This window comes from Podarcis raffonei, chromosome 13 (genome assembly GCF_027172205.1).
Source record: "Podarcis raffonei isolate rPodRaf1 chromosome 13, rPodRaf1.pri, whole genome shotgun sequence".
Lineage (NCBI taxonomy): Eukaryota > Metazoa > Chordata > Lepidosauria > Squamata > Lacertidae > Podarcis > Podarcis raffonei.
The window spans coordinates 28,303,465-28,318,277 of NC_070614.1; the positions used below are offsets into that span (position 1 = coordinate 28,303,465).

General features: G+C 42.2%; 1 protein-coding gene across 5 annotated transcripts in view; it reads right to left on the minus strand.

Moving 5' to 3' along the window:
* MAPT (microtubule associated protein tau) overlaps positions 1 to 14,479 on the minus strand; it is an 86,042-nt gene extending 71,563 nt beyond the window's left edge. For 2 of the 5 annotated variants that reach the window (XM_053361625.1, XM_053361621.1), the window contains exon 1: positions 464 to 562. The gene's annotated coding sequence lies outside the window, so the exon portion shown is untranslated. The other 3 variants (XM_053361624.1, XM_053361619.1, XM_053361620.1) reach the window with 2 other exon arrangements.
* Between the last annotated feature and the right edge of the window lie 334 nt (positions 14,480 to 14,813).

Consider the following 14,813-nt stretch of genomic DNA (forward strand, 5'->3'; position numbering starts at 1 on the left):
TCAGAGGCAGGGGTGTGGTTAAAGGAGAAGAGATGAATGCTGTTCAGATTGCTGAAAATTAGGAGAGTTGTATAACTGTGAAGAGAGCATTAAGAGATCTACCGACATCATATGCAAACGGAATTACGCCGCGTACTGAAGCCATCGGATCCAAAGCTATATTGCATGGCGCGGCGCCTCTCCCTCCAGCCACTGCAAGCGCATTGACTGCGTAACCGCACGCACCTGTACGCCTAACGCACCCCCGCCCGTCCATCCCCACCACCCAAAGGTTTGCAAAGTCTGAAGGCCCTCGGTGCAGCTGCTCTCCTAAGAGCAGATCGCACCGTGCTGGGAAACCCTACCTGGCGCTGCGGCTGCTAATGCTGCTGCAGGGAGAGCTCTCTGGAAAGTCTCGCTCACCAAAGCCGGGAGGAGGGGGAGTGACAGGAAAGAGGGAGAGACAGACAGAAAGAGAACGCGCCTATCTAGCGACGGGAGCGCGCACAGGCTCCGGAACCTTCCCAAGAAGAACTCGTATATGCGCGCTCGCAAGGGCCCTCCCAGCTCCTCGAGAAATAAGGTTGCTCCCACAATGAAAGGCTGCCTGAGATGGCTCTCCCACGCACGCGCACAATGCCCGCCCGTCTCATCTTTCAGACACCTCCCTACGACCGTAAGCGCATGCGTGGAGGCTTTACACCGACTCCCAATGTGTTCTTTGTCTTCTTTGGAAAAGCCGGGTTTAAACAAAAAACACACAAAAAATCCTCCTTTTGGAGCCGCGCCGGCGTGAGCGCTATTTATCAAATAATAATAGTTACCGTTCTTTATAGCGCATGGGACACAAGGTCAGCGCAGCAGGATTAAAGACAAAGCAGGGTTTGTTATAGTGCTATAATTAAGAGTGTGGTGACCCACGCTGAAGTCATACTGGAAAGCGTTTTTTAACATCCCTGCTCCCAGAACACGCATGTTTACACTTAGGTATATACCATGGGGGTCCGCAAGGGGGCGCATTGCTCCCTCATTAGCCATAATCCCCAGATTCCCAATCTTACTTTTTAAAAATGAAAGATCCCAGCACTTGTAGAATCAGGAATATGAAGCATTTTTGTTTTGTGAGGAACTAGCCTCTCCCATCTGTCTGCATTTTTAGCCAATAAATGAGGTCATAGTAATGACTGACATTTGGGAAAGCAAATCTTGCCAGCTAAACAAAGAGCAGGCTAGAAGACCAACTGCCTAGAAGACTCTAGAGAAAAAAAATCTTCGTTTGCTTTTAAGCATTTTCTACTGTTCTTCCCTGTGGAGAAGTGATTTCCCCATAAAAAACAACTCATTTATCCAGAATTTTAGTATCACTGTGACTGGGAAGTAGTGTGCCAACCCAAAACAAAAGGTAATAGCAAAGACAATATATTTCTAATGTGGATCTTAATTAGATTTCCCCCCCTCCCCAGTTTGTAATCTTTTAAAAAACACTCTGTCAATACATACATAGAGACAATTCATCATTATTATGCCCATACTGCAGAGGGCAGGGCTGTGGCTGGGAGAGTGAGTTACGCCAGTTCTGCAAAGTAACCAACTGCAACTGTTGTTATATGCCTCTTGCTGGGAGAGGAGAAAGTTGCTGAGAGAGGAGAAAGTATACAACAACCCTGAATGGTAGTCCAATGTTATTATCCTGGTGTATTGGGGTTGTTGCTTTTTTAAAGGGAAATGCATTTTGGAGCGGGGATTGGCAGCAAAATTAAGGACTAGAGGGAACAAAGCAGCGAGGGCAAGAATTCCTGGGAATGCCAATGTCACAGACATTACTTTTTATTAATCATTCAGAATTTAGTATCTATCATACCTTTCAACATTACACAAATTAAAATAGGAACACATGTACTATTCTTGCATCAAGGATTGCTACCTGAGCACCCCTCCTCCTTTATGCTGTTACTTGTTGACGGAGGCTTTGCTTTGCTTCCTATACTGTGGACCAGGCCAAAGGGGATACAAAATGGTCAGAAGCAAGGGTGCACAGAACAACTAATGTGAATTTTACCTTTGTAGGGTAGACTAGTTTCTGCACAAACACCCCCACCCCCACCTCCTCTCTCCTTCATCCAGGCAACCAAGAGGCAACATCACAGTTCAAGGACACATTCTAGTCAGGTAACAACAAGGAAGGCCCATCCCATCTCACCACCTGAGGAGAAACATGAATGTGCCAACCCCTGCCACTGGATCACCTTCCCCCCTTGCTGAAACCTGCCAAGTGGGGGGAGTTCTGGAAGTAGAAGTGGTGCGGCAGGCAGGTGGGATGGTGCCTCTTGCACTTCTACTGCCTGAGGTGGCCCTCTGCCTCATGGGTGGGCCAACTATGAGTAACAACACTCAAGGAGGGTGTAAAGCAGGGCCAGTGAGAGCTGTAACTTGGGGAGAGTCCCAAGGGCCACACAGAGAGGCCCAGAGAGCCACTTTTGGCCAACAGCCTGAGATTCCCTATCTTTGCCCTAAAGGATGCCTTACTTCTTCTGTTTGGCTTGTGCTGCACTAAGTGACAGTGGTGTCCAGAAAGTCAGCCTACTGTGTGGACTGGTCTGGTCTCCATTTGATGGGTGAAAGTTGTTGAAGTACTGGTGCAATTTCTCAAGGAGCCTCCTTTCCTTGGATCCAAATTATTAATATTTCATTAATCTATCACAAGTAGTGAAGATATACTTAGTTGTTGGAGACTACTTGGTTGGATAGTTGTTTATCGGAGCTTATGGAGAAGGGAAGCAGTGCTTTGGTTTTTAAACAACCCAAAAAGCTTGAATCTAGCCACGCTATTTAAAAGTTTTTTTAAAAGTTGTTTACAGCACCTGTAAACCTGTAGATTGACCACCCCATCTACAGCATATGAAGTGGCAGAATGCACACCAGATTATTGCCATGCAGCTCAATCCTATAGTCAAAAGTAAGTGCAATGGGCCTTACGCACAGGTAAGCATGTACATAATAGTTGCCAGCCTCTGTTCCTGCATGTGCATTTGCAGGATAAGCACTAAAGCCATAGGCATCTGCCTCAAATTCATATTTAACTTATGGATACTTGAAGTAGAATAGTGAAATCTCAGTTTGTGTCATGCTGTCTGGCATTGGTCTCCTTCTCAAGCTCAGGGGAACAAAAGGGTTTGGAGGCACCTCTCTTCGAGGCGTCACTCCATATTACCAGACCTTCCAGGCCAGAAGTTGCTGCTTTACTGCACTTACTCAGATTTAGAAGACACACATGCAGTGTAGTCCCTTGTAAAGTGTTTCTTAGCAGCAATAGTGTGTTTTTAAACTGCCTGTTTACAGAATTTCTGCTACCTGATTTTACATATTCTCATGCAAAATTAGAGACATGTAGTTAATGTTGGTACAAATTTTTAAAAATTGTATTGTTATAAAGAATATTATTTGACTTTTCTCAATATGTCTCTGTGATTCTTGTTCTGTTCCCAAATCATTCTTGATTTTTTTATTTAATGATTAATCAAAATGGGAGGAAACACAATTAAATACTTAGGGTTGTCTTACTAGGGAAACCTCCTGCAGTTTCCCCATCCCTAAATCCAATTACAGGGGATAAGTAACCATGGAATAGGATGGTAATAATTCTTTTGAAGAAGCTGCAGTAAGTAGCTAAACCTAAGGAGCATTATCTGAACGACTAAGCACTAGAAACTTAAGGAGGAATTTATTTGTTGCCTTTTTTAGATACATCATTATTATCACTAATAAAGCACAGTGTTGAGAGGTCTTGCATATGGAAATCAAACTTGTCCAGAACCTATATATCATTAACAATGGTATCAGTCTCTGAATATTTGAACTTCAAACAGAGAATCATGTTGTAAATTATATACCTTGTTTCTCTATGACCTCTCAGTCTGTAAAGAGGTACAGTATTGTATTGCACACCATTCCTGCCCTTAATTACTACTGCTGTGAATGGTCAGTTAATTGAATTGTCACAATTTTTACTTTCTGCATTTAATCATCTGACCGTACTGTTTACTATTTTCTCACTCTACACCCACATGTATGTACCTACCAACTAAATATGACAATACATGTATTTGATAAAGTGGACTCTAGACCACAGATACTTATACCATAAAAAAAAATTCTCAGTTTTTAAGCTGCAATAAAATTCTAAAATGTTATCTTGAGCAAGCATATAAACTTCCATGCCAATATATCAGTCCTCATGGGAGATACTATATTGTATTCTCTTTTGCATACTTCCTGTTCCCCTGAAACATGGGGGCAGGGATCAAGTTCGGATTCATCATTTAAATGCAGGCTGTTATCTGAGCATGTGTGCCAGTTTCCATGTTGATGTTTCAAGCCCAAATAACACTTTATACTAGTAAATATTTGTTCCCAGCACAATGTTTACTGATGTAACAAAGCATATTAGGGTAGGGGCACTCACAGGGGAGAATCAACATGAGGGAACGAGGACTGCTTAACTACTTCTACACCAACGGTGCTCTTCTGCAAATGTACTCATCTAACCTATTTTACTTTCAGCCAGCTTCAACATTAAAGATAATCAGGAACTAGAGAATCTACACATTAGAAGGTAGCAGAATCTTACACTGAATGTGAAAAGTGCCATAGCATAACATTACAAGGGGGGAAATTACTTAGGTTAGGGGGAATCAAAGTAATTAGAAGCAAGCACAAGAGACAGCAACCTACAAAACACAAACTATGTGCATAAAGATATAAGAATGATAAAAAATGCTGGCGTAAAGAAAATTGTGGGGGTGGGGTGAGGGAAGCTGAGGGAAACACAGTGGAGAAGAAGTCCATGCTAAGGTGCTCACACTTCTGCCCTCAGTTGCTGAGGAAGCAAACCAACAGCATTCTAGAGCAGCTGTTCACCAATTTTCCCAGAGAAAGGTTATGTGCAGCCACATCTAGGGATATCAGAGAACACTGATAGAAACAGAAATTGCAATCACTGATGTCTGCTTATTTGTCCCATGTCCAAAAAAACAAATCAATCCAGAAAAAAACAAAACAAAAAAATTTTTTTCCTTCTAGGAGCACCTTAAAGACCAACTAAGTTAGTTCTTGTTATGAGCTTTCGTGTGCATGCACACTTCTTCAGATACACTGAAACAGAAGTTGCCAGATCCCTCTATATAGTGAGAAGGTGGGGAGGGGTATTACTCAGAAGGGTGGTGGGAATGGGTGATTGGCAGATAGCTGTGATGAGCCTGTTGACGACTCTTAACGACTGCAATAGGTCTTACAGGAAAAAGCAAGGGGTGAGAAGGTGAAAAATGGCTTTGTCATGTATAATGAGATAAGAATCCAATGTCTTTGTTCAGACCAGGTCTCTCCATGGTTTTAAGTTTGGTAATGAGTTGCAATTCAGCAGCTTCTCTTTCCAGTCTATTTCTGAAATTCCTTTGTAGTAAAACAGCTACTTTGAGATCTTGTATAGAATGTCCTGGGAGATTGAAGTGTTCTCCTACATACACCCGGACAACACCATTACTGGCCCCAACAACATCACACATACCATCTCGGGACTATTTAATTGCTCATCGTCTAACATTGTATATGCCATCAAATGCCAACAGTGTCCTTCAGCTCTCTATATTGGACAAACAGGCCAAACCTTACGCCAAAGAATAAACGGACATAGGTAAATCGGACATCAAGAATCACAAGACAGAGAAACCAGTAGGAGAACACTTCAATCTCCCAGGACATTAATTAATTACATAAAATTCTGCTGCAGTGAACAGTGACATTAATAATGTCGTTTTTGTTGCAAGCCAAACTGCAGCAGAACAGGAACAGCGCTGCATGCGACATGGACTGAAAAATCAATAACTTTTTACATCCCTAGTCAAATTCTATGCACACTTGCTTGGACATAAGTCCCACTATATACAGTCGTACCTTGGTTTTCGAACAGCTTAGTTCTCAAACGTTTTGGCTCCCGAACGCCGCAAACCCAGAAGTGACTGTTCCGGTTTGCAAACTATTTTTGGAAGCTGAACGTCCGACGGGGCTTCTGCAGCTTCCGATTGGAGCTTTCTGCAGCCAATCAGAAGCCACATTTTAGTTTCCGAATGTTTTGGAAGTTGAGTGGACTTCTGGAACAGATTCTGTTTGACTTCCAAGGTACAACTGTACAAGACTTATTTCCTTGTAAGTGTGCATAGAAGTTTGCCCTTCAAACCTGTGTGTTCCAATGAATAATAGTCCATACTAGGGGGCTTACACCATTGGATCCCCATAAAACCTTCAACCATCTCCTGCCTATCCCCCATCACTCCCTGAGGCTAGACATATTTGTTTTCTGTTGGTGATAATAATAATAATAATAATTTTTATTTATACCCTGCCCTCCCCAGCCAAGGCCAGGCTCAGGGCAGCTAACAAGCAATAATAAAAACAAGTTGAATGAATACAAGCAAAAATATAGGTACTAAAGGAGAATTCTATGGTCTTAACCCTGTAGTGTATTAATTAGACTTAAGCATATTGCTTATATGAGGCTGGTTATTCCACAGTCTGAGGGTGACTGCCAAAGGCAGTTTGGCAGTTATAGTTGAAGTTCTGTTTGATGAGATGGGACTAGTGAGTGAGATGTTATAAATTTTTTCAGTTAATGGAATTCAAAAAGGTATTGGGGTTGGGATTATAAGGAACAAAGTATCAATTTGTTGGGGCCTACCCCTCTTTTCAATGAGAGAAAGGGCATGAGTTCTTCAGTGTAAAAAGGCAAAAGAGCAGGCATCAGTGGGAATTTCTGGAAGGGCTTTGATATTGTTCTGAAACCATGACATTTAAAATACTAAGTAAAATATTAATGGAGACATCACAGTGTCTACCTCATGCAAGAATAGAGGCTTGACTGGGGGAGGAAATAAATGTCTCACTAATAGAGTTTTTTGACTGTCAGCAAGCATGTGGATGCAGGGTAGGGCTATCAATGGCTGCTAGTGACGATGTAACTGAGACCAGGGAAAGGGCTCTGCCGTGGGTGAGAAAAGAAGAGCCAAGGTGGAAGACAGAATGGTGTGGCTTATTATTGTGTGTTGTATATATTTAAATTTACTTTGAAATTACTTGGAGTCTGTGAGATTTAAAGGTAAATGTAAAGGACCCCTGACAGTTAAGTCCAGTCGCGAACGACTCTGGGGTTGCGGCGCTCATCTCTCTTTACAGGCCGAGGGAGCTGGCGTTTGTCTGCAGACAGTTTTTCCAGGTCATGTGTCCAGCATGACTAAGCCACTTCTGGCAAAACCAGAGCAGCGCATGGAAATGCTGTTTACCTTCCCACCGGAGCAGTACCTATTAATCTACTTCCACTTTGACGTGCTTTCGAACTGCTAGGTTGGCAGGAGCTAGGGTACAAATCCAAATAAAAATATTGCGGAAGTCAAGCTACCCTTAGGGATATAAAATGTATCCTGTGAAATGCATTCAAGACAGGGCAAGTATACTTGTGCACTACTTCCCTAGAATATACACACTTTTCTTATAAATCCAATTAGCATTAATCACTTGAAATAGATTCAGAAAAGCACTTATTCTTTCATCTAAATATTTAATTGCCTAATCAGCAGCACTTGGGGATCCTACTTGAAGCATTAAAACATTGGATAAAATATATGCTGATACCCTGAGAACTGAATTGGGAGAAGCATTTTCCAAGTATTTCAGCCACATGGTAGAATTAACATTCATACTCATAGGTAAGTTTTGAAGCACTAACTTATAAAGTATGATACAAGATTATCAATACAGAGTTATTAAAGACATTTCACTGGAAGAGTACTACTACTCAGAAGAGGAGATATTGCTTACAAGCAACTCTCTGCCACAGTCATAGGATTTGTCTGATTTAGGGTCCCTCCATGACTTTAAAAAGGTTCATTGGTTCAAAATATTAAGCTTATTTTCCCCTTAGACTTAACCTTTGCACTCCAAAGCTATAATATTTTGTGCCACATTTTTGTTACTTTGGGGGGGGGGGAGCTACCTATTTGGTTCCTGCAGCAATATGTGTAAATAGTTTGAATTACTCTCAGGAGATCAACTTGGTGTGCTTAGGTGTCTTAATGATATAAAGGTGTGCTTATTCATACTCATCCTGAAGTAGACAAAGGTAGGGGTCCCCATGCCTGTGAAGAAGACACAACCACTGGCAATTTTTAGTCTGATATATGTTTGGGCATACAACAAGAGTGATTACTTCTCTTAAAAGACAGAAAACTATCTTTTGTACTTTAAGACACATATAAAACAAACTAAAATAAAGGTTGCTATCCTTTTCTCTAAGCCCTGATTCTGTGCCTTCAACAGCCGTCTAACCCACAGAGATTTAACCAGTAAAATTTTTCTCAATGATATGTTGGATTCTATGAAACGACTTCAGTGGGCACTTTTGGCTCATAACTAAATGTTGCTGACCATAGTTAAACCCAATACCACAGAACATTAAATAAAGTATTTCCAGACATGCATTTTACAAGCTCCCTCTTGCTCTTAATGTCTCTGTTAGTCAGATCTTTAAAATAATGTTTCTGGCTGCATAATTTGATGCTTCTCTTTCTTTCTGCAATTATACTTTCTATACTGTTCTGGAAATCCTACAGATATTTGGGTTCATTTGGACCCATTATGTGGTTAGCAACAGGTTAACACTAACCTCTAAACTTGAATGAAATCCACTACATTAATATAAAAAAGCCTACATTTGTCTTGCATTTAACCACTCTCTCAGATAAGTAATGATTTATTCTAAGTCAGAGCTGCTAGATGTATCACATGAGTGATCTTGCAACACACATACTGTATCTCTATGTGGATTGGTATTATTCTCCCCCCTTTTTTGCAATTATCTGCAAGGCTAAACAACATAAACATGCATACCAATATTTATTCTAATTACCTCATAAAAGATTCCTTTGAATACTTTTTCCTGGGATTCACCATTTAAACTCTTCCCAGATTTTGTACTCTTCAAAGGCAAATTCCAGTTCTGTAGATCACGTTTTTCTTGTTCGGTGTGCAGAAAACTCTCCCAAAGTGCTTCCAGGTATCTGTCAACCTGCAGACAATATGGACCCTGCTCAGTAGCTATGCAGCACTTGATTGCTATTATTTATAAAAAGCATACATCCCTATGGCACTCAGTGTAGCAGGAACACCTGCTGAATATAACATACAGCCCCCACTTGATTACCAGAAAGGAACACTTTCCCCATTGTACAGATGGACAAACAAAGGGTTAAATGACTCCCCTAAGGTTCCACAATGAGTCTGTGACAGAACTGTCTGCCTAAGGTATCCGTATGATCTCTGTCACCATAGCAGCCAGCTAGCCAGCTAACCTCACAATTGGTGTATTTACAATCCCCTTTTGGGGTATTATCCCTCATTTTTTATAACAGAAAATTGTAAAGTCTGTGTAAGTCCAGAACCCGCAAAAAATTTAAAAACTTGTCTCACACAGATGATTTGAGGGAGTAAGTAGCCTATGTCTAGTCTTGTCTCAGATCCCAGCAATTTATGTATTTAGGCAGCTTGAGTCCTCCCCCTCTAATGCATTTCAATTAATTTTAAATAATGGGAACTTAGAAAAAGAAGAAGTATCCTTGCCAAATATTTCCCTTATATTAGAATATATATTATTTCAAGTTACACAAGTTAGAAACCCAACATGTATTTATTAGTTCACTGACCGGGTGATGGACCAGAATGAAAAGCAGAAGGAGACAGAGAAACTGACAACACATTGTAGCAAGGATGCTAGTGAGAAAATTTGTTTCCCAAATATGAGTAGATGTGAATTCGAAGTTGAATGCTACCATCTGAAACATGAAACCTGCTACAAATTCTCAACAGTGTCAGTACGATGGACAGTGTGTTGCCCTTCCACCCTCACATGTAGGAACAGAACCAAGACCAGGTTACTTTAGAACCAGCCCTGCCACTCCTGATACAAAAAGCAGCAGTAGGAATATGGTTTAATTGAATTCATAGCTGCTAGGAATTCATTATTGAAGGGTTTAATATTTCAAATCTTAACAATTTTCTTTGGCTCCAAACATTCAAGTTCCATAGTGCTTCAAGAAATGATACAATAGCCCCATTGTTATTCCCTTTAGCCTCTTAACAACCTTATGAGACAGGCTATTCCAAGGCTCCTCTATGAACTTTAGGGATCAGCAGATATTGGAACATGGATCTCCTACAACCAAATTTAATCTAGTGTAGCATACGGTTATCCAATATGCAAATTATGTCAGTGATATGCATTTTTGTTAACCACATACGCTATGGTTCATTATATATTTACAGTAAGGCCTTCAGTTATTAACCAGATGGCCACCCATCACTAAAGTATATTATTGTGATACTATGTTCTATCCAGTATCAGTATATAGCAATTAAACTCCCCCCCCCCCCAGTTATAGCTGTCTATCAGAAACATAGCAGCTCCTGAAGCATAGCAGATAGAATCAAGCTACCAGTACTTTTGTTGTCAGAAGTCAGACCACCATCCGAGAATGGGCTACAGTGGTACCTCGGGTTACATACGCTTCAGGTTACATATGCTTCAGGTTACAGACTCCACTAACCCAGAAATATTACCTCGGGTTAAGAACTTTGCTTCAGGATGAGAACAGAAATCGTGCTCTGGCGGCGCGGCGGCAGCAGGAGGCCCCATTAGCTAAAGTGGTGCTTCAGGTTAAGAACAGTTTCAGGTTAAGAACAGACCTCCGGAACGAATTAAGTACTTAACCCAAGGTACCACTGTACTGACTTGCAAGTTGCTGGTTGCTGAGATATTTGCAAATAATGATGCACTACGTGGATCCTTATCGTCATCTGATGTTGAATTTAACAACTTATGTGGAAGTGTTCTGGGGATAACTTGAAATAGTTAAGCCTTGCCTGTTAAAAGTAAATACTTAGTGGACAGATTAGTTTTTCAATGGTAATGTGGCAAAATAGTTTCATCAAACTTACTCAGACATATAATTTATGTACCTAGATTTGATGTAATCAGTCCCAGGGAGACACCTTGGAGGGGCTGCTTAGATCAGGGCAAGGGGTAGGAGAAGCCTATTGATGATGCTGGATTGGGAAAGCTGCATGGGGCTGCAACAATAATCTAAGAGCTCTGGGAGCTAAAATGCAGACGAGGAATCTGATCCTGGGGTCCCAGTGGGTTGTCATCCCAATGCCCCATTTCAGTCACACACACACTTTTGACTCCAAGGCAGCCCCTGCCTGCCATGCCTCCTGTACCACTGGAGCCTTTGCCTCCCACAGCCTCTGCCTCTCTGCCCACCAAGGCAGCATTTGATTCCCATTCTGGATCTGAGGCAGTACTGTCAGGATCCTGTCACATAGGACACAAAGATTCCAGCACCAGTGTGAACAGACAGCTCATGTTCAGCCCACCAGAAAGAGTGCCTGCTTGCTTGCTTGCTCAATCTAAAGGCACATTCCACTCACTATGCAGAAGCTGTGCTTGCCCTATGCTTTTATAATAGGAGCCCAGGGGGCATGTCAGCTGTTGGATCAACGTTTCAGCTTGCTAACCTTGCCGTGCACCTGCTGTGCTGGTGACCCATGCTTTGCTTATGTACCATACTGATTTGAACAATGTTTTTTTTAATTAAAAAACAAAATCTGTGTCCAAGTACTTTGTCCAGTGCAAGCTATGACACTGGGTTTTAAAATACTTATTGATTTTATATTTATTTTAAAGTGATTGTTTTATGTATATTTCTTTTTAGTTGGTTTGTTGGTTTTAATTGTGCTCTATCTACAATTTTATTTGTGCACTGCTTGAAGAGTTTTTTTTGAAAAAGGGATTAATAAATTTTATGAATAAGATGTTGACTATGTACTCTTAATTTGTAAGTGTAACATTACAGTCTTTCAAATAAAAATAGTAGTACACACAGGTCTGAAATCATTATCCTAACTTGTGACGCTTGCTGAATTTTCTGTACAGTAGTGAGTTTCTGTGCGCTGCTCTGGTTTGCCAGAAATGGCTTAGTTATGCTGGCCACATGACCCGGAAGCTGTCTGTGGACAAACGCCGGCTCCCTCGGCCAATAGAACGAGATGAGCGCACAACCCCAGAGTCATCCGTGACTGGACCTAATGGTTAGGGGTACCTTTACCTTTAGTGAGTTTGAGATTAGACTAAATGGGGTTTTGGGATTCCCTCCAATTCTGTGGCAATATAGCTATAAGATGGGATTCTGTAGAAAAAGAGACTGCTAAAAAGGTCAAAAAATTGACAACCATATGTCAGGAGTGCTCTGATGGTGTTTCCTGCTTGGCAGGGGGTTGGACTCGATGGCCCTTGTGGTCTCTTCCAACTCTATGATTCTATGATTCTAAGTTTCTTTATTAAGGAAATAACTTAGGTCTGTTAAGCATCTGCTTTGTTACATAACCTAGAACAATGTGTTGTGACAAACTAATAAGTAGAGATACTTCCCAACAGTTTACATAGGACTTCCGGTGAACTATGTCCTAACCTCACTCCCAGTTTCATATATGGGCCAAAGGCACTTGGGAAAAGATTAAAATAACTGAAACAACAGCCTTATCTGCAGAGCATTGGAATATCAGTTATCTGAAGGTTGTTGGCTCAAGTGCAGAAAACTGTGAACCGTAGAAGGGTACACAAATGTTGCACGTGAGAATAACTTTGACTTACCAGCCTTAGCTGAAACATCTTTTCATCACGCAGTTTAAGAGTGAGCTCACTTTCTGTAAAGGAAGAGTGTAAATAAATTATGAAAGCCATAGGAGTGTGAGGTGATTGGTGTGGAGACAGCAAGTATTTAACAGAAGGAGTTCTCTATGATTCCTTCACTACTTGCAATTAGGGCAGTCAAAACTTTTATTTTCTTTTTTATCAGGTTTTTGAGCCATCCTAGATATCTGGGCTGCTGTGAGTTTTGTTGTTGTGTTCATATTGTTTTTACTGATTTTAATGTGTGCCACTCTGATCTCTTGAGGGCAGAGAGGATATAAATTACTTTAAATAGAAAAATAAAATATAGCGACAACTAGCTCTGTAAGCTGATCAGAAGGTCGGCAGTTCGAATCCCCGCGACGGGGTGAGCTCCCGTGGCTCGGTCTCTGCTCCTGCCAACCTTGCAGTTTGAAAGCACATCAAAGTGCAAGTAGATCAATAGGAACCGCTCCGGCGGGAAGGTAAACGGCGTTTCCGTGTGCTGCTCTGGTTCACCAGAAGCAGCTTAGTCATGCTGGCCACATAACCCGGAAGCTGTCTGCGGACAAACGCCAGCTCCCTCAGCCCATAGAGCGAGATGAGCGCCGCAACCCCAGAGTCGGTCACGACTGGACCTAATGGTCAGGGGTACCTTTACCTTAGCTCTGTAAGGCTGTGTCTTACAGAGTGAGAGAGATGAGGCTCTTTATAGTGTGCCAGAATATAAACAGATGTTCTCTAGTGAGGGAAGTGAAGATAATCTCAGCATAGGAGCAAACATATTTCATACAAATGAGCATGACCCCCAACTGTATGAGCTGAAATTGAAGCAGCATGAATGGTGAGTCTGAGTGTCACTGCAAAGGAATATACTGTAGCGAGGTCAAAGAGTGGCAAATGGGTAAGCAGGTGTAAGGAAAAAGGGTGCCTCAACAAGTGCAATGTGAATTTGAAGCTGTGTAGAAGTGAACTTCACAGTAAGAGTTCCATGAACCTAAATGAGTGTTTTGGAATATGAGCCCTAGTATTTCATGAGGCTAGGAAGATTAGCTTTTGAGAGGTGAAAAGTGTTTTAAGAGAGGCATTGGTTCCCGTGGCCAGCCCACCCATTAGGCCAGGTGAGCTGACCACCTCAGGCGGCAGTATCCAGCCTCCAAGGAATGCATCGCCTCCAGCCACAAGTGACAGCAGCGAATGCAGCACACTCTTTGGAGTCTGGATCGGCAACCTCCTTGGCAGCCCCCCTCCCCATGCTGCCTCTGCAGCAGCCTCTTGAGGAATAGGAGGCACTGCTGATCTCCTCCCACCCCTAGGGAGGAAATAGCGATGGCTGCCCTCTGGGGTCTCCTGAGCTCTGCACCCACCCACTTCAACCATCGGGTAAGGTTGATTTGACATCCCCTGCCCGTTTCCGCTGTGGATCTTCACTCCTGCCTTGTTATCAGTGTAGATCTGCATTCCCTGCCCCTTTGTTTCTGATGTAGGTCTTCACTCACCCCTTCCTCCCTGGCAGGTTGGGGGCACCATTTTGTTATTTGGCCTCAGGTGCCAAAATGCCTTGGGCAGGCCCTGTTGGTTGGTTCCCTGATTCTATACACATTTTGTCCACACACGTGTGATGGTCCAGTGAGTTCCAAAAATCCCCACCTCAGCAAAACCTATTTACCAGAGGAGAAAGTGGTGCGGGTATAAAAAAGCAAAGTCAAAAGCAGTCTGGTGGGTGCAATGTCCAGTTCTGGAGATTTTTAAAAAAACCTAAAGTCCAAGTCTGACCCTACCTCACAGGATTGCTTTGGGAATAAAAAGGTGAGGCTGCATAGACCATCCCAAGCTCTGGAGAAGGCGAAGGCAGAATGAAAATGTAATACAGAAGCTGCCTTCAACTGAGGAGTGTGTGCTGGCGAGGAGTTATGGTTCCCCTCCAAGTGAAATAGGGGGGCATAAAAGTGTTCTAGAGCCTGCATAAAAATATGGAAGAAGTTCTGAGGAGAAAGCATTTCGAGAGAGGGAGGGCTAAGTGAGAACTATGAGCCGTGCAAGGCTGAGGAGAAACCACCAAGTG